This window comes from Diceros bicornis, chromosome 6 (genome assembly GCF_020826845.1).
Source record: "Diceros bicornis minor isolate mBicDic1 chromosome 6, mDicBic1.mat.cur, whole genome shotgun sequence".
Lineage (NCBI taxonomy): Eukaryota > Metazoa > Chordata > Mammalia > Perissodactyla > Rhinocerotidae > Diceros > Diceros bicornis.
The window spans coordinates 60,772,518-60,792,493 of NC_080745.1; the positions used below are offsets into that span (position 1 = coordinate 60,772,518).

Sequence of the window (19,976 nt, forward strand, 5' to 3'; positions counted from 1 at the left end):
GGCCCTTGTTGAAAGGCTTTCACTATCCACAAGGGCTCCCTCCAATGAACACTTAGAGGCCTCTTCATCACATTGTTTGGGAGAAATAGCTTAATTTAGGATATCATGGAGGGAAAATATTTGGGAGGACAGATGCTGCCAGCAAATTCTGAACATGGAGGGGATGTTTGATGCTTCAGTTGGGATTCTAGCAGACAATATAAGTGGGTTAGGAATAACAAAGTGAATTGGTTTTATGGTGTATGAATCCTAAAGAAAGGCAACTTTGCCCTATGCTGAGCTGGACTGTATGCCCTGTATTCTGTCTAAAAGATAATTGTTTGATCTTATAAAAGTCACTTACCAGCTCGTGTGCACAGTTACTTTACCCATAAAATGCTCAATTGTATTTCATGGTATTTTTAAGACTCACTCAATTCTAAAGCACTGATACTACTTATGAGTCTCCTTGATGAAAGTGAGAAACAGTAGAGAATACCTTATGCTCTTTATCAGATTACTCCAACTCCCTTAACTCCCTTCTCATCTACAAAATGTGAATTATAGTAATTCATGCCACCCTATATTTCCAGGTTATGGGGAAGAATTGATGTAAAAAAATGAATGATTTGAGCCCAGCCCCATGGCCAAATAATTAAAGTCCCACCCACTCCACTTTGGTGGCCCAGGTTCATGGGTTCAGATCCCGGGCATGGATCTACTCCACTCTGCCTCCATGCTGTGGTGGTGTCCCACATACAAATTAGGGGAAGACTGGCACAGATGTTAGCTCAGGGATGGACTTCCTTAAGCAAAAAAAGAGGAGGATTAGCAACAGATATTATCTCAGGGTGACACTTCCTCAGGGGAAAAAAAAAAGAAAAATTTGGTATAATTTTTATTTTTAAAAATGATTATCGAGTGAGGTCAGCATCATGGTGGAGTGAGCTTTTCTGTGAACTCTTCCCCCGATAAGATACAACAAAAGGAACAGTCATAGACCAACAACGGAATCCCAGACAGTGAAAAGCTAGATCAGAAAGATCCACACTGCCGCACATCTGAGAGTGGAACATGCTGGGCCCCTGGAGGAAGTGGGGAGAGGTAAGGAGAACTCCTTTCCCTCCCCATCAGATCAGTGATCCTGGTCAGTGCGGCTCCCAGTGAGGTGGGAGGGGCGGCCCTCCGTGGGGAAACTGTAGCTCTTTGGGCTCTCTCAGCCAGTGGGAAACTCCCACACAGAGGACTCAGAAGAGCCATAGGGCTACCATCAACATCTGAAGACCCCAGAGAGCAGATAACGAGGGACCCCTCAGCCAGGGACCCAGAGGGCAAAAGAGAGAGCCCCCTCTGCCCACAAACTGGACCCTGCATCTCAGTCGACCAGACCAGACCAGACCAGACCAAGCAATCCGCAGCAGACCATACCAAGCCATCCAACCCGCACAGATCGCAGTGGAAAAACCCTGGCAGAGTGCAGGGGGCTTAGATTACACAGCCCCTTACCACCACACAGTGGTGGCGGGTGGAAATTGCAACCAGAGATTTCCAGGATGAGGAAAAACAAAGCCAACACAGGAACCACAATGCAAAGATACATGAAATCACCAGAACAGAAGGAAAATGACAAACACCCAGAAACCAACCCTGAAGACACAGAAATCCATAATCTAAATGACAGAGATTTCAAAATAGCTATCATAAAAACACTCAACAAAATACGAGACAACACAGACAAACAATTCAATGAGATTAGGAGTTTCTTCACAAAAGAGATTGAAATCATAAAGAAAAGCCAATCAGTGCTGATGAAGGTGAAGAACACAATGGAGGAGATAAAGGAGAATCTGGAATCTTTAAAGAACAGAGCTGATAATGTGGAGGAAAGAATTAGCATTTTAGAGGATAGGACTACAGGTATGCTCCAGATGGAAGAGAAGAGAGAACTAAGACTAAAAAGAAATGAAGAAAGTCTCCGAGAAATATCTGACTCCATTAGGAAATGTAACATAAGAATTATAGGTATTCCTGAGGGAGAAGAGAGGGAAAGAGGAACAGAGAGCCTATTCAAGGAAATAATAGCTGAGAATTTCCCAAATCTGGGGAAGGAGCAGGAAATACCAGTAAGCGAAGCCAACAGGTCACCTAAATATATCAACAGGCAAAGGCCCTTTCCACAACACCTAGTGGTAAGGCTATCCAGAGTCAATGACAAAGAAACAATATTAAGGGCAGCTAGACAAAAACAAAAAATAACGTACAAAGGAACTGCCATCAGGCTCTCAGTGGATTTCTCAACAGAAACTTTACAGGCTAGGAGAGACTGGAATGATATATTCAAAATACCAAAAACAAAAACTTTCAGCCAAGAATGCTCTATCCAGCAAAAATATCCTTCAAATATGATGGAGAAATAATAACTCTCCCAGATAAACAAAAGCTAAGTGAGTTCATGGCCACGAGACCCCCACTACAAGAAATGCTCAAGAAGGCCCTCAGGCCTGAAAAAAAGAAGAGAAAGGGAATACAAAGCTTGGAGCAAGGAGAAAAATAGGTAGATAAACTCAGAAGAATAGCAGATCTTTACCAGAATAGGTTAGCAACCACTTAAATACTAAAATCAAAGATCAAAGGAAGGAATTCACCAAAAATAAATTTAACCTCATCACTGTAAACACACAGCCACAACACAAGATAGAATAAGGTATAACAAGAACAACTTAGAAGGGGAAGAGGAAAATGATTGAATTGACTTAGTATAAGGAAATAGGAGGCCATGAGATAATGGAATATCTCATACACAAGATTTTTTACACAAACCTCAAGGTAACCACTGAACAAATAATCCAAACAAAACCACATATGTAAACAAAGAGAAAACTAGAAGAGTCATAAGACAGAACAACCAAACTGAATTGGCAGTCAAAAACAAATGGGACAAGAAACATAGGAAACGCAAAGGAACCAGAAAATAAGTGACAAAACAGCAACATTAAGCCCTCATATATAAATAATTACCCTAAATGTATATGGATTGAACTCCCCAAACAAAAGATACAGAGTAGCAGGATGGATTAAAAAGCAAGACCCAACAATATGCTGCCTCTAGGAAGCACATCTCAGCACTAAAGATAAGCACAGGCTCAGAGTGAAAGGATGGAAGACAATACTCCAAGCTAATGGCAAACAAAAGAAAGCAGGTGTTGCCATACTCATATCAGACAGAGTAGACTTCAAGATAAAACAGGTTAAGAAAGACAAAGAAGGGAAATATATAGTGATAAAAGGGACACTCCATCAAGAAGACATATCACTTATAAATATATGTACACCCAACATAGGAGCACCAATGTACATAAAGCAACAATTAACAAACCTAAAAGGAGACATTAACAACAACACAATAATAGTAGGGGATCTTAATACCCCACTTACATCAATGGATATATCATCCAGACAAAAAGTCAATAAAGAAATAGTAGACTTAAATGAAATACTGGACGAGATGGACCTAGTAGACATATACAGAGAACTCCATCCAAAAACAGCTGATTGCACATTCTTCTCAAGTGCACATGGAACATTCTCAAGGATAGAGCATATGTTGGGAAACAAAGCAAGCCTCAATAAATTTAAGAAGATTGAAATCATAACAAGCATCTTTCCAGACCATAATGCTATGAAACTGGAAATGAACCATGAAAAAAAAACTGGGAAAGTGACAAAAATGTGGAGATTAAACAACACACTACTTAACAACCAATGGATCATTGATGAAATTAAAGGAGAAATCAAAAACTATCTGGAAACAAACGAAAATGAAAATATGCCATACCAAACCATATGGGATGCAGCAAAAGCGGTCCTGAGAGGGAAACTCATAGCGATACAAGCCCACCTTAACAAACAACACAAAGCCCAAATAAGCAACCTTAAATTACACCAAACAGAACTAGAAAAAGAAGAACAAACAAAGCCCAAAGTCAGCAGGAGAGAAATAATAAAAATTAGAGCAGAAATAAATGAAATTGAGACCGAAAAAACAGTAGAAAGGATTAATGAAACAAAGAGTTGGTTCTTTGAGAAGATAAACAAAATCGACAAACCCTTAGCCAGGCTTACTAAGAAAAAAAGAGAAAAAGCTCAAGTAAATAAAATTAGAAATGAAAGAGGAGAAATTACAACAGATACCACAGAAATACAGAGGTTTATAAGAGAATACTATGAGACATTATATGCCAACAAATTGGACAATCTAGAAGAAATGGATAAATTCTTAGACTCATACAACCTCCCAAAACTGAACCAAGAAGAATCAGTTTCTGAATAGACCAATCACAAGTAAAGAGATTGAAATAGTAATCAAAAACCTCTCAAAAAATAAAAGTCCAGGACCAGATGGCTTCTCCAGTGAATTTTACCAAACTTTCAAAGAAGAGTTAATATCCATCCTTCTCAAACTATTCCAAAAAATAGAGGAAGATGGAATACTTCCTAAATCATTCTATGAGGCCAACATCACCCTGATACTAGAGCCAGACAAAGACAATACAAAGAAAGAAAATTACAGGCCAATATCGCTGATGAACATAGATGCCAAAATTCTCAACAAAATATTGGCAAACCAAATACAGCAATGCATTAAAAAGATCATACACCATGATCAAGTGGGATTTATACCGGGGATGCGGGGGTGGTTCAACATCTGCAAATCAATCAACGTGATACATCACATCAACAAAACAAAGAATAAAAACCACATGGTTATCTCAATAGATGCAGAGAAGGCATTTGACAAGATACAACATCCTTTTATGATAAAAACTCTCAACAAAATGGGAATACAAGGAAAGTACCTCGACATAATAAAGGCTATTTATGACAAACCCACAGCCAACATCATACTCATCGGGGAAAGACTGAAAGCCATTCCTCTGAGAACAGGAACGAGGCAGGGCTGCTTACTCACACCACTCCTGTTCAACATAGTACTAGAGGTTTTGGCCAGAGAAATTAGGCAAGAAAAAGGAATAAAAGGAATCCAAATAGGTAACAAAGAAGTGAAACTCTCACTATTTGCAGATGACATGATTTTGTATATAGAAAACCCTGAAGAATCCGTTGGAAAACTATTAGAAATAATCAACAACTACAGCAAAGTTGCAGGGTACAAAATCAATCTACAAAAATCAGTTGCATTTCTGTATGCTAATAATGAACTAACAGAAAGAGAGCTCAAAAAGATAATACTATTTACAACTGCATCAAAAAGAATAAAATACCTAGGAATAAATCTTATCAAGGAGGTGAATGACCTATACAATGAGAACTACAAGACATTATTGAAAGAAATCAATGATGACATAAAGAAATGGAAAGATATCCCATGCACATAGATTGGAAGAATAAACATAGTTAAAATGTCTATATTACCTGAAGCAATCTACAGATTCAATGCAATCCCAATCAGAATCCCAATGACATTCTTCACAGAAATAGAAAAAAGAATACTAAAATTTATATGGCGCAACAAAAGACCCCAAATAGCTAAAACAATCCTAAGAAAAAAGAACAAAGCAGGAGGCATCACAATCCCTGACTTCAAAACATACTACAAAGCAATAGTAATCAAAACAGCATGGTAAAAAACAGGTACAAAAGTGTACAAAACTGGTACAAAAACAGACACACAGATTAATGGAACAGAATTGAAAGCCCAGAAATAAAACCACACATATACAGACAGCTAATTTTCGACAAAGGTGCTAAGAACATACAATGGAGAAAGGAAAGTCTCTTCAATAAATGGTGTTGGGAAAACTGGACAGCCACATGCAAAAGAATGATAGTGGACCATCTGCTATCGCCATTCACAAAAATTAACTCAAAATGGATCAAAGACCTGAAGGTGATACCTGAAACTATAAAACTCATAGAAGAAAATATAGGCAACACACTATTTGACATTGGTTTTAAAGGAATCTTTTCGGATGACATGCCTACCCAGACTAGGGAAACTAAAGAAAAAATAAACAAGTGGGACTTTATCAGATTAAAGAGCTTTTATAAGACAAATGAAACCAGAATCGAGATGAACAGACAACCAACCAGCTGGGAGAGAATATTTGCAAAACATACATCTGACAAGGGGTTGATCTCCATAATATATAAAGAATTCACACAACTGAACAACAAAAAAACAACGAGAAAAAGAAGAACAAACCCCAAAATTAGTAAAAGGAAGGAAAAATAATGTAGATCAGAGAGGAAATAAATGAAATAGAGAAAAAAATAGAAAAGATCAATGAAACTAAGAACTGGCTCTTCAGAAAGATAAATAAAATTGATAAACCTTTAGCTAAACTCATCAAGAAAGAAAGAAAGAAAGAGGGCTGAAATAAATAAAATAAGAAATAGGGAGAAGAAAGAGAAATTAAGAATACAATCCCATTTACAATTGCAACAAAAAGAATAAAATACCTAGGAATAAACTTAACCAAAGAGGTGAAAGATCTGTACACCGAAAACTATAAAGCATTTCTGAAAGAAATTGAAGAAGACACAAAGAAATGGAACGATATTCCGTGCTCTTGGATTGGAAGAATTAACATAGTTAAGATGTCCATACTTCCTAAAGCAATCTATAGATTCAATGCAATCCCTATCAAAGTTCCAACAACATTTTTCACAGAAATAGAACAAAGAATCCTAAACTTTATATGGAACAACAAAAGACCCCGAATAGCTAAAGGAATCCTGAGAAAAAAGAACAAAGCTGGAGGTATCACACTCCCTGATTTCAAAATATACTACAAAGCTATAGTAACCAAAACAGCATGGTACTGGCACAAAAACAGACACACAGATCAATGGAATAGAATTGAAAGCCCAGAAATAAACCCACACATCTATGGACAGCTAATCTTTGACAAGTAGCCAAGAACACACAATGGGGAAAAGAAAGTCTCTTCAACAAATGGTGTTGGGAAAACTGGATAGCCATATGCAAAAAAATGAAAGTAGACCCTTACCTTACACCATACACAAAAATTAACTCCAAATGGATTAAAGACTTGAATGTAAGACCTGAAACTGTGAAACTTGTAGAAGAAAACATAGGCAGTACGCTCTTCGACATTGGTCTTAGCAACATCTTTTCAAACACCACCTCTACCGGGCAAGAGAAACAATAGAAAAAATAAACAAATGGGACTACATCAAACTAAAAAGCTTCTGCACAGCAAAGGAAACCATCAACAAAACGAAAAGACTACCTAACAATTGGGAGAAGATATTTGCAAACCATACATCTGATAAGGGCTTAATCTCCAAAATATGTAAAGAACTCATGCATCTCAACAACAAAAAAACTACCAACCCAATTAAAAAATGGGCAAAAGACCTGAACAGACATTTCTCCAAAGAAGATATACAGATGGCCAACAGACACATGAAAAGATGTTCAAAATCACTAACTATCAGGGAAATGCAAATCAAAACTACAATGAGATATCACCTCTCGCCCGTCAGAGTGGCTATAATTAACAAGACAGGAAACGACATGTGTTGGAGAGGATGTGGAGAGAAGGGAACTCTCATACACTGCTGGTGGGAGTGCAAACTGGTGCAGCCACTATGGAAAACAGTATGGAGATTCCTCAAAAAATCAAGGATAGAACTACCATATGATCCAGCTATTCCACTGCTGGGTATTTATCCAAAGAACTTGAAAACACCAATTTGTAAAGGTACATGCACCCCCGTGTTCATTGCAGCGTTATTCACAATAGCCAAGACTTCGAATCAACCTAAGTGCCCATCAAGGGACGAATGGATAAAGAAGATGTGGTATATATACACAATGGAATACTACTCAGCCATAAGAAACGATGAAATCCAGCCATTTGTGACAACATGGATGGACATTGAGGGTATAATGCAAAGTGAAATAAGTCAGAGGGAGAAGGTCAAATACTGTATGATTTCCTTCGTTAAGTAGTAGATAATAACAACAATAAACAAACACATAGAGACAGAGATTGGATTGGTGGTTACCAGAGGGGAAGGGGGGAGGGAGGAGGGTGAAAGGGATAATTCGGTACATGTGTGTGGTGATGGGTTGTAATTAGTATTTTGGTGGTGAACATGATGTAATCTATGCAGAAATAGAAGTATAACGATGTACACCTGAAATTTTTACAATGTTATAAACCAATGTTACTGCAATAAACAAAAATTAAAAAAAAAGAAATAGGGAGAGAAGTTACAACATATACCACAGAAATACAAAGGATCAGAAAAGACTACTACAAACAGTTATATGCAAACAAATTGGATAACCTAGAAGAAATGGATAAATTCCTACAAACATACAATTTTCCAAGATTGAATCAAGAAGAAGTAGAAAATCTCGATACACTTATTAATAGCAATGAAATTGAATCTATAATCAAAAAATTACCAACAAACCAAAGTCCAGGCCCAAAAGGCCACCAAACATTTAAAGAACAGTTAATATGTTAATACCTATCCTTCTAAAGGATAAAAATATTCAATTTTTATTCCAAAAAATTGAAGAGGTAGGAACACTTTCAAATTCATTTTACGAGGCCAACATTACCCTAATACTCAACCCGGACAAAGACACTACACAAAAAGAAAATCACAGGCCAATATCACTGATGAGCACAGATGTCAAAATCCTCAAAAAATATTAGCCAACAAAATTCGACAATACATTAAAAGGACGATAGACCATGATCAAGTGGGGTTTATTCCAAGAACGCAGGGATGGTTTTACATCCACAAATCAATCAACATGATACGTTACATTAACAAAAATGAAGGATAATGATAATTTAGTTATCTCAATAGATGCAGAAAAAGCATTTGACAAAATTCAACATACATTTATGATAAAAACTCTCAGTTAGGTATGTATAGAGGGAAGATACTTCAATCTGATAAAAGGTCACTTATGACAAATCCACAGCTAATATTACACTCAATGGCGAAAAGCTGAAAGCTTTTCCTCTAATATTAGGGAAAAAATAAGGATGCCGCGTCTTATTATTTTATTCAACATAGTATTGGAAGTTCTAGTCAAGGCAATTTGGCAAGAAAAAGAAATAAAAGGCATCCAAATTGGAATGTAAGAAGTAAAAGTGTCACTATTTGCAGATGACATGATACTATATATAGAAAATCCTAAAGAGTCCACCAAAATACTATTAGAACTAATAAATGATTTCAGTAAAGTTGCAGGATTCAAAATTAATATACAGAAATCTGTTGCATTTCCATACACTAATAGCAAACTATCAGAAGGAAAAATTAAAAAAACAATTCTATTTACAACTGTAATAAAAAGAATAAAACAACTAGGAATAAATTTAACCAAGGAAGTGAAAAACTGTCCTCTGAAAACTATAAAACATTGATGAAATAAATTAAAGATGACACAATTAAATGGAAAGATATACTATGCTCATGGATAGGAAGAATTCGTATTGTTAAAATGTCCATGCTACCCAAAGCAATATACAGATTCAATGCAATGCCTATCAAAATACCAATGGCATTTTTCACAGAACTAGAACAAATAATCCTAAAATTTATATGGAACCACAGAGCCCCTGAATAGCAAAGGAATCTTGAGAAACAATAATAAAGCTAAAGATATCACAATCCCTGATTTCAAGCTATACTACAAAGCTACAGTAATCAAAACAGTACGGTACTGGCACAAAAAAAAACAGACACATAGATCAATGGAACAGAACAGAGAGCCCAGAAATAAACTCATGCATATATGATCAATTAATCTTTGGCAAAGGAGGCAAGAATACACGATAGGGAAAAGAGAGTCTCTTCAATAAATGGTGCTGGGAAAACTTGATAGCTACATGAAAAAGAATGAAACTGGGCCACTATCTTACACCATATACAAAAGTAAACTCAAAATGGGTTAAAGACTTAAATGTAAGTCCTGAATACATAAAACTCCTAGAAGAAAACATGGGCAGTCAGCTCTTTGACAGCAGTCTTTGCAATACTTTTTCAGGTATGTCTCCTCAGGCAAGGGCAACAAAAGCAAAAATAAGCCAGTGGAACTACATAAAAATAAAAAGCTTTTGCACAGCGAAGGAAACCATCTACAAAATGTAAGGCAATCTACTGAATGGGAGAAAATATTTGCAAATAGTATATCTGATGCTGGGTTAATACCCATAACATATACAGAACACACACAACTTAATAACAAAGAAACAACCCAGTTAAAAAAAGGAGAAGAGGACTTGCATATACCTTTTTCCAAAGAAGATGTACAGATGACCAACAGGTAAATGGAAAGATGCTCAATGTCACCAATCATCAGGGAAATGCAAATCGCAACTACAATGAGATATCACCTTGGGTCTGTAAGAATGGCTATTACCAAAAAGATAAAAAATAACAAGTTTTGGCAAGGATGTGGAGAAAAGGGAACTCTCATACACTGTTGGTGGGAATGTAAATTGGTGCAGCCACTATGGAAAAAAGTGTGGAGCTTCTTCAAAAAATGAAAAATAGAACTATTATACAATCCAGCAATTCCACTTCTGGGTATTTACTCAAATAAAACAAAAACACTAATTCAAAAAGATATATGAACTCCTATGTTCGTTGCAGCATTATTTACAATACCCAAGATATGGACACAACCTAAGTGTCCATCTATATATGAAAAGATAAAGAAGATGTGGTATACATATGCAATGGAATATTAATCAGCCATAAAAAAGAATGAAATCTTGCCGTTTGAGACAATATGAGTGGACCTAAAGAGTATAACGCTAAGTGCAATAAGTCAGATAGAGAAAGACAAATATCATATGATTTTACTTACATGTGGAATCTAAAAAGCAAAACAAATGAACAAACAAAATAAAACAGAAACAGAAACAGACTCAGATACAGAGTACAGACTGGTGGTTGTCAGAGGGGAGGAGGATGGGGGGTTGGGCAAAATAGGTGAAGGGAATTAAGAGTTACAAACTTCCAGTTATAACACAAATAAGCCAGGGGGGATAATATACAGCATAGGGAATATAGTCAATAATATAGTAACTTTATAGGAGGACTGATGGTAACTAGACTTATCCCGATGTTCATTTCATAATGTTTATAAATATTGAATCACTATGTTGTACACCTGAAATTAACATAATGTCATATGTCATTAATACTTCAATAAAATAATTGATTAAGTATATGGTGTGAGGTTTAGGTCCAACTTTCTTCTTTTGCAACTGGATATCCAGTTTTCACAGCACCATTTATTGAAAAGACTGTTCTTTCCCTCACTGAGTTGTTTTGGCATCCTTGTGGAAAATCAGTTCACTGTAAATGAGAAGTTTATTTGTGGTCTCTCAATTCTATTCCATTGATCTATATGTGTTGAAGTCTCCAATTGTCATCATAGATTTAACTATTACTCCTTGCAGTTCTATCAGTTTTTGCCCCATGTATTTTGATGCTCAGTTGTTAGGTGCATACACATTAAGGATTGTTGTGTCTTGGCGTATTGACCCGTTTATCGTCATGTAATGCCCCTTTTTACTCCTGATAACCATCTTTGTTCTGAAGTCTCCCCGTCTGAAACTAATACAGCTATTTCTGAGCTATTTGGATTAGTGTTAGTGTGGTATGTTTCTCCATCCATTTACTTTTAGTCTACAGGTGTAGTTATATTTACAGTGGGTTTCTTGTAGACAATATGTATTTGGGGTTTGTTTTTTGATCCTTTCAGACAATCTTTGTCTTTTAATTGGTGTATTTCGACTATTGATATTTAAGGTCATTATTGATATAGTTGGAATAATCACTACCATACTTGTTACTGCGTTCCATTTGATGCCTTTGTTTTTATTCCTATATTTATCTTCCACACTTTTTTTGCCTTTTGTGATTTTAATTGAGCATTTTTATAATTCCATATTCTCTTTCCTTAAGATTTTAATTATACTTCTTTTTTTTCTACTTTTTAAAGTGGTTGTCCTTGAGTTTCCGTATACATTTACAGTGAATTGAAGTGCACTTTTTTTATTGATGTTTTAATAGTTTATAACATTGTGAAATTTGGGGTTGTACATTTTTCTTTGTCCATCACCATACATATGTCTCCCTTCACCCTTTGTGCCCACCACCCACCCCCATTGCCCCTGGTAACCACAATACAGTTTTCTCTGTCCATGTGTTGGTTTATATTTCACATACGAGTGAGATCATACAGTGTTTGTCTTTCTCTTTCTGGCTTCACAAGTGCACTTTTAAATAACACCATACCACGTCACAGGCAGTGCAAGTACTTTATATAACAAAATATTCATAATTCCTCTCTCCCACTCCTTGTGTCATTGCTGTCATCCTTTTCACTTAAACATAAGCATTTGAATACATAAGCATGCACAATAAAATACATTGTTGCTATTATTTTGTTGCTGTTTTCTGTTAGATCAATTGAGAATAAAAAAGTGTTTTTATTTTACCTTAGCTCATTACTTCTTCAGTGCTCTTCCTTTTTTATGTTGATCTGAGTTTCTGATCTATATCATTTTCCTTCTCTCTGAAGAACTTCTTTGAACATTTCTTGCAAGGTAGTTCTACTGGCAACAAATTCCCTCAATTTTTGTTTGCATGAGAAAGTCTTTATTTCGCCTTCATCTTGGAATAAAATTTCACAGGATTCAGAATTCTTGGTCCTCTTAAAATATTAAATATTTCACTCTACTCTCTTCTCACTTTTATGGTTTCTGAGGAGAAGTTGCATATAATTCTGATTTTTGCTTGACCACAAGAAAGTTGCTTTTTATCTCTGATTTTTTCAAGTTTTTATCTTTATCTTTGTTTTTCTGAAGTTTAAATATGATATTCCTAGGTGTACTTTTTTTTTTTTTTTGGCATGTATTCTGCTTGGTCCTCTCTGGGCTTCCTGGATCTTTGGTTTGGGGTTTGGGGAAAATTGGGGTAAATTCTCACTCATTATTGCTTCAAATATTGCTTCTTTTCCTGTCTCTTTTTATTCTTCTTCAAGTATTCCCATTACTTGTATGTTACATCATTTTTTGTCCCACCGTTCTTGATATTATTTTCCATGATTTTTTAGTCTGCTTTTTCTTTGCTTTTCAGGCTTAGAAATTTCTAGTGTCATACCCTCAAGTCAGAGATTCTTTCCACAGATGTGTCCAGTCTACTAATGAACCCATGAAAGGCATTGCTCGTTTCTGTTACAGTGTTTTTGATTCTAGCATTTGTTTTTGATTCTTTCTTAGAATTGCCATCTTTCTGCTTATACGACCCATGTGTTCTTGCATGTTGTCTACTGTATCCATTAGAACCCTTAGCATATTTTTCATAGTTATTTTAAAATCCTGGTCTAATAAACCCAACGTTCCTGTCATATCTGAATGTGGTTCTGATGTTGCTCTGTCTCTTCAAACTGTATTTTTTGCCTTTTAGCATGCCTTGTAATTTTTGTTGAAAGGCATGCATGTTGTACTGGGTAAAAAACAGTAATTTAGTGGCATAGCATGTTGGAGGGAGTATAATATAATCCTATAACTGGTCTCTTTCCTTTTTTTGAGTCTGTGCCCCTGGACTGTGAACTTCACTAGCACTACTCAGTTTTTCCTCTCTCTTCTTGGGTGGAACAGAGTGGCTGGAGGGGCATGGGGTTGTGGATGTCTCTTCTCTCTTGTGGAAGCCTAGAGCCAGCTGGAGTTGAGTATCCCCTTGTCCCAGGTGTGTTAGGCTCTGATAAGATCCAAGCAGATTAGGTTCTGGTAAAATAGTTTCTGCTGAGGGCAGGCCTTGTGAAGAACAACAGAATTTTCTGGTATATTTCAAAATGGTTCCTTTTCTCTTCTTGCCAGAAGCAAGAGGGTACATTTCTCTGATATTAACTGTGAAGACCTGTTATAGCTCCTGGAAGTAAAACTCACAAAAGTGTGGATTCTCCTATATTATTGGGTCCCCCTGGAGTTTTTAACTCTCAGACTTGTCCACACTAAGCCTCCAGCAATTCAATACTGAAGTTTAGGTTTTCCTACCCTGGTACTGATTCCCACAGAGGTTTTGCCCATGGGTTTCTGCTCTGCTAAGTCATGATTCTCTGTATCTACTTTTCTGTCTCTCCAATTTTGGAAGCAGTGATTTTCCCTGTGACTTCAGTTCTCTGATGGATCTAAGAAGAATTATTGATGTTTCAGTTTGTTCAGCTTTTTATTTGTTGTAAGGTGGAGTGGCAATTTCTAAGTTCCTTACATTCTGGGACAGAAATTGTAAACTTACTGTTTGTTTTTTTTTTTGACGATCCTTTGACATGCTAAGTCATTTTTCTGTGGCCACTTTAAATATAGTGTCCCACTGTCTTCCGACCTCCACTGTTTCTGATGAGAAATCAGCTGTTACTTTTTGTCTTATCCTTTGTGCATGATGAGGAAATTTCTCTTTCTGCTTTCAAGGTATTCCATCTTTTATGACCTGTCTATGTGTGTCTCTTTGAGTCTACTCTGCTTGGATTTCATTGAGCTTCTTGGATATGTACATTCATTTCAGTCGTCAAGTTTAGGAAATTTTCAGCCATTATTTCTTCACATATTTTTTCTGACCGTTTCTCTCTCTTCTCCTTCTGTGACTCCCATGATTTCGATATGTCTCATGGTGTTCCTTAGTCTCTTCTCATTTTTCTTCATTTTTTTTTTCTTTCTGCTACTCCAACTGGGTAATTTCAACTTCGCTGTCTTTAAGTTTGTTGTTTCATTCTTGTACCTGCTCAAATCTGCTGTTGAACAACTGTTGTGAATTTTAAAAATTTTTTAAGTTATTATATTTTTCAGCTCCAGAATTTATATTTGGTTCTTTTTATATTTTCTCTCTCTCTATTGACACATTCTACTCGTTCATTATTGTTCCCATATTTACCTATTTTTCTTTCTCCATGGATTCTTTCAGTTCTTTGAGCATATTTAAGACACTGAATTTTAAGTTTTTGTCTAGTACTTCCAGTGTATGTGCTTCCTCAGGGATAATTTTTGTTAATTTATTTTTTTTTTTCTAGTTAATAGTCCATATGTTCCTACTTCTTTGAATGCTTTGTAATTTTTGTTGAGATCTGAGCATTTTCAATATTGCAATGTGGTAACTTTTGGAATTAGATTATTTCTGTTCCCAAAGATTGCTGTTGTTACTTGATCAAGTTTTCAGTAATCCGTTTCTTTAGTGATTTTTCCAAACAATTTTTCTTATGTGTTCACTGAAGTCTCTGTTCTGTGACCTCCTCAGTCAGCCAGTGACCTGACAGAGATTTCCTTAAATGCCTGTGTCCAATGAGACCAGGAAAAAAAAGCATTCTGTCCATTTATATCCACTTATCCAATGCCATTGGGGAAGTTTATTCAGCCTGTGGGGATTTATACATTGACCAGCCACTCTGCTAGTGACTCGGTGATCAAAAGCAAGCAATCAACACACAACCATGATTTTTGTAGAACAATGTCCCTATTGCCTACTCTAGGACTACCAGTCTGCAACAGATGTGTCAGCCACTATCCTCACGGCTGCCTGCAGGGGAGCTGGTGTGTGGGTAATGGTAGTGGCTGTCACAGCCACTGAAATTTATCAACTCCCTTCTCATAAAGCACTTCCCTGGATGCTGTAAGTGTTCGACTAGACTCCAGAGTCCCAAAATAGTTGCTGAAGACAGTTCACGCCAAGTCAATAGTTGTTTCTGTAGAGGAACTGATTCCTGGACCTTCCTACTCTGCCATCTTTGTGGCATTACTCTAGTAATCCCTTCTTAACAATATTAAGTGTTTCAACCCATGACATGGAATGTGTTTCTATTTATTTAGAATTTCTTTGATTTCTTTCAGCATTGCTTTATATAGTCTAGCTAAATTTTGATTCGATATGTGCACATAGCCACTAAATATCCAAATTCACATTAATGGATGAAATATTAATATTGGTTTAGGTGTATACTGCTTTTCTTATTGACTTTAAACTAATTTTGATTTGACAAGTTTAGAAAACTGTGGAAAGCCATTGTTAATAAGAGAGTTACTGTCTATGTCTAGGAAATACACCTTCTCAGAGCATTAAGTCTGCCTTAATATTGTTGATTACATAATATTAGACATGCCACAGGTCACCTGAAGATTATATAAGAGCACCATTAATAAAGAGCTGGCATAAGGACTGGTTAGAATATATTTATTTTTTGACTTTCTAGTCAATATTTAAACTTAACCCCTTTTTGCCAATTCTGTGTCACATAATCCCCTCAGTCCTAAATCAGCCTTAGTTGTCCTTATCAAGTGCTTTTCCTCTTCCAATCACCAATTTATGAGAGCTCCATTTAGTCAGTCCCTTATCCTCAGTATCTTCACTACCCTTACCCTCAACTTCATCTCTTCTGGTAAATTAATGCCCCAAATTTCTGTCTTCATATTTGTGTTGGGCCTTTTATTTGTAATTCCTATTTATTCCTGCATTTGTTTCCTACACGAAGTTGCTTATTGCCTCACATCTGGAATTTAATAGTGGCCATCCCCATCTTGTCTTTGTGAATCCATTCTCTTTATCATAATCTGTTCTAGGGTGTGCTACCATGTTAGCTGTTGCATAGTTTCAACTTCATAATGAGTCTCTAGGTACTACTGAGTCCAACTACATTCTTTAACAGAAGAGGAGAATTGCATGCTCTTGATTTAGTCTTATTATATGTCCCATGATATGACCTTGATTTACCCATTTTCATCAATTAAGATTGTGTTTGTTTACAAATAAGAGAAAACCCAATTAACACTGTCTTAAACAAATAGTTTGTTTATTTATATTACATATCTTGTGGTGGGCCAGTCTAGGCTTAGTAGAATAGCCCCGAAACATCACAGACTCAGGCACTTCCGTTTTCCTTCACCATACTTAGTATACAGGCCTGCATCTTCATGCTTAAATACTGCTTCTCCAAGATGATGTTTGCCTCACCTCTACCTTCACATCTGTGTTTTCAGTAAGAAGAAGGAAAGACATAGAGGTGACACCAACAGGTTTTTGCTTATATCTCGTTCACAAAAAAATATATGTTGCATGGCAGTCCTAACTGCAAAAAGGATGGTGAACGGAATTTTTAAGCAAGCTAGGAGGAAGCGGGTAGGAAATGAAAATTGGGCCAACTAATCTGCAGTCTACCATACCATACAGCAGCTTTTTCTAATACTGCGGTATTCAGTTTCTATGACGGCTTAACTTTATAACAATCTAAGTTATTTTGTTTTCATTGTAATTAAATATGCTGGCAAACTAATTTGTCAAATAATTGCACTAAATCATTCCTAGGAAAAGCAGAATCAACAGTCTGAAATTACTATTGAAAATTTGATAAGCACTGCATCTGATTTACTTTCTGCTGGTACAGAAACAACAAGAACCACCTTGAGATATGGACTCCTACTTCTGATAAAGCACCCAGAGGTCTCAGGTATGGCTACACTTGGTGAACAAGGTCAATTTCAGAATAGATATATGGCAAGACACGGTTAGCATCCTGCATCTTATTTCTCTTAGAGAAGCTTCAATATTGAAATTTCTGTGCCACTAGCTATAATTTGTCAAAATTTAATGAAAGGATAAAAATAAGACAACTTTGCAGAATAAGTGTTGGTGACTGAAAGAAGTGAAGGACAGTGTGGTTAGTAGGAAAGCAATAAAGTTCTGGCGCGGTGTCTGGATTCCATCGAGAGGTGCTTTGTGTCAGGTAACGGCCATCATGAATTGGCCTAAGATTGTATATTGGTTTTCTTAAGAAGAGGCGACTTTGAGTGGTAGGTATGTTGTTGCAGAAATAGCTTCTCATTCTGAAAATACAGTATTCTTATGCCGGGGGAGTGAAGATGGAAACTCTTTTTACAGAAGTATAAGTGGAAATTCTAGAAATTTAGTGAGGTAGTCTGGGAAAATTTCTACAGTCTGAGAAGTATTCTAAAAGGTTAAATTCATAAGAAAGGTATTTCTATCTAGGCAGAAGATGTGCCTAAAGTAGTTTTATCATTCCAAACATCTGTTTTCAGGAAACTGGGTTTGCCAAAATAAGAATTTTTCTTTTGGTAAGTAATTTTATCATCTATCAACAATTTTATTTTAGAAATTTACCTCAAAAGAGTTTCAGTTGTTCAGAAGAGATTAGAAAAATACATTATCTTTTCTTGTGTCAGGATCTCATTGAAATGATTATAAAGTAATTACAAATGAGAATTAATTAGTCCTTTGAAGTTGGAGAAGAGAAGTACAAGAAGCATGCAACAAGTCTTCAACAAATTTCTGAAACTCAGAGAGCGGACGGGAGGGTGACAATTATGTCAGCAGAAGATGAAGTTGTAACCTAAACGTCAGAAGAAGATTTATCAATGTAGAAAAGCTAGTTTCTGTCCCTACAATCCCCTCAAGTCTCCCTATTGGAAGTACCAAGTGTCTAATAAGTTAGGGGAGATGAGGCAGAAGACAGGAGGCTCCGTCTACAACGCATACAGGTTCGTACAATTGTACAGGTTTTCTCTCTACAGTCTTTTTGAGTGCGTAATTGTTTTCCTCTCACAGGAAAGACAGGCATACTTTCTAGAGAAACTGAACATAAGAGGCCTGCTCAGGGACACCATGCAGAGTCAGGGACAGAGTGAAGCACAGAACTAAAAAGGGGGGATAAGTCAGAGTCTGCCTCTTGAATTCTGAGACTCTTAGCTCTTTTCTTCAACATGCATCCTGAAACTAGCAACCACATACACACTTCAGAGAATGTATAGCTCCAAAGGAAAGACCTACATATTCCACCATCGAGATAGAATATTCTCTCCAGGTGTCCAGCAGAGTAAATGAAATACAAACATCCACTCCAAGACACAGGGTCATGAAATGTCAGAACATCAGGGTAAAGTTAAAACTACAAAAACTTTCAGAGATAAATCAGGTCATATATATAAAAGGTTAGGAATCAGAATGGTATCAGAATTCTGAAGAGCTACCATCATTTTGTGTATTAGTAGAAAAAGGATGTTTTCATATGTGTATGTTTACCAAAAATTTTACTTCCTCTTTCCACTTTATAGTAAAGATACTGGAGGATATTTTCCATCCAGGTATTTGAAATCAGGTCAGACATGGTCACGGGATCCAGGAATCAGAAGACCTCATGTAGGAGGATGAGAGTTTCAGGGAGAGGACTTGGCACCAGGCCTGGGAAACAACCAGTTTAGACTGTGCTAAGTAAATAAGGCAGGTGTGAGGGAAGTTAAGTTAATAAAGAGAAGTGATTGATAATCTGAGGCTTGAGCATTTGTAAAGTTATTACTACAAGTTTAAAACATCTGCCTGAACATTTGAAAATAATTCTAAATAGGCAACTAGAAATTTAAAAATTGATATAAATTGTTCAAAAATAAGTTTAAAAATATACAAAATGAAAAAAAATCACAGTTATCTTACTAGTGATCCATATTTTTGCGGTAATAATGGTGTAAACAACATGTATTGATATAAGCAAATTATGATCAAAATATATCAGCAAAAATGGAGTGAGAAGTGTGTGTGTGTGTATGTGTATCTGTCATGTTTATTTTGTATGGAGTGGAGATGGAGATGTAAATCCTCATCTCATACTAGAACTTCATTAACTATTGACTAAAGTTGAATAAATAGAAACAGAAATAGAGTCATCATTTAGGAATATGAATATACATTTCAGACGAAACTGCTAGACCGATGCAAAGGACTGCATTTGGGGAGTGGGAGGTTAAAGGGGGGTACCATTACAAGTTGCATACACACACATGCAAAGACACACATACATATATATCCGTTAGTAGATCTTAATTCTTAAAACTCATATATTATTTTCATGTAAATTAATATTCCTTCTTTCTTTCTGTAATGACAATAAATTCTTGAGTTAATTATGTGAT

At 36.2% G+C, this 19,976-nt stretch overlaps 1 protein-coding gene and 1 pseudogene across 1 annotated transcript in view; one reads left to right on the forward strand and one right to left on the reverse strand.

Annotated features, from left to right (window-relative positions):
- The window catches only part of LOC131407284 (cytochrome P450 2C9-like), a 556,896-nt pseudogene that overhangs the window by 234,346 nt on the left and 302,574 nt on the right, over nt 1–19,976 (forward strand).
- The window catches only part of LOC131407280 (cytochrome P450 2C31-like), a 136,279-nt gene that overhangs the window by 68,362 nt on the left and 47,941 nt on the right, over nt 1–19,976 (reverse strand). The window lies entirely within an intron of this gene.